The sequence below is a fragment of the Girardinichthys multiradiatus genome, chromosome 14 (assembly GCF_021462225.1).
Source record: "Girardinichthys multiradiatus isolate DD_20200921_A chromosome 14, DD_fGirMul_XY1, whole genome shotgun sequence".
In the NCBI taxonomy this organism is placed as follows: domain Eukaryota; kingdom Metazoa; phylum Chordata; class Actinopteri; order Cyprinodontiformes; family Goodeidae; genus Girardinichthys; species Girardinichthys multiradiatus.
In genome coordinates this window covers 305,664-306,525 of record NC_061807.1, presented here as the reverse complement: position 1 = coordinate 306,525, position 862 = coordinate 305,664, and positions in this window count along the sequence as shown.

Genomic DNA, 862 nt, shown 5'->3' with positions numbered 1-862 from the left:
CAGGAACTCTTTAACATAAGTCTCATATTGCTTATAAACCTGGAGTGGGATATCAACAGGCACCATCATGGACACATAATTGAAGAATGGAGCTATCACCATTTTGATTACATTCACCTTTCCCCATAGAGAGAGCTTCAATTTACCCCATTTAGCAAGATTTGTTTTGATCTTCAGAAGCAGTGGTTCCATATTCAGGAGCATTATTTCCTCTATATTTGGGTGTAGTCGTATTCCAAGATATTTCATACCCGAGGGGACCCACTTAAAGTTAAATGGTGTAATGTCTTAAGAGGTACAAGTTTTAGATATTGGCATACACTCAGATTTATTCCAATTTATTTTGTATCCTGAAAATTTTGAGTATGATCCTACACATTGTAATAATGCCGGTATAGATTCAGTAGGGTCTGTTATAACGGTTAAGATGTCATCTGCATACATACGCAATTTGTGCTCTTTCCCTCCTGCGTGTATCCCTTTAATTCTTGGGTCGGCCATTATTGCAACTGCTAATGGTTCTACAACCAGTGTGAAAAGCAGTGGGGACAGGGCACAGCCCTGCCTCGTCCCCCTCGAAAGCTGAAAGAAATTGGACAATCGACCATTCGTCATAACCGTGGCTTTTGGCCTAGAATATAGTATTTCTACACACTTGCCAAATACAGATCCAAATCCAAATTTTGGGAGTACCGTCTTAAGAAATCCCCATTCTACGCGATCGAAGGCTTTCTCAGCATCTAAAGAAAACGCTGCAACAGGGACTGAGTTAGAATGATTCATGTGTATTAGGTGTGCGAGTCTCCTCATATTGTCGGCTGCAGATCTGTTCTTAATGAAGCCCACCTGGTCTTCTCCTATG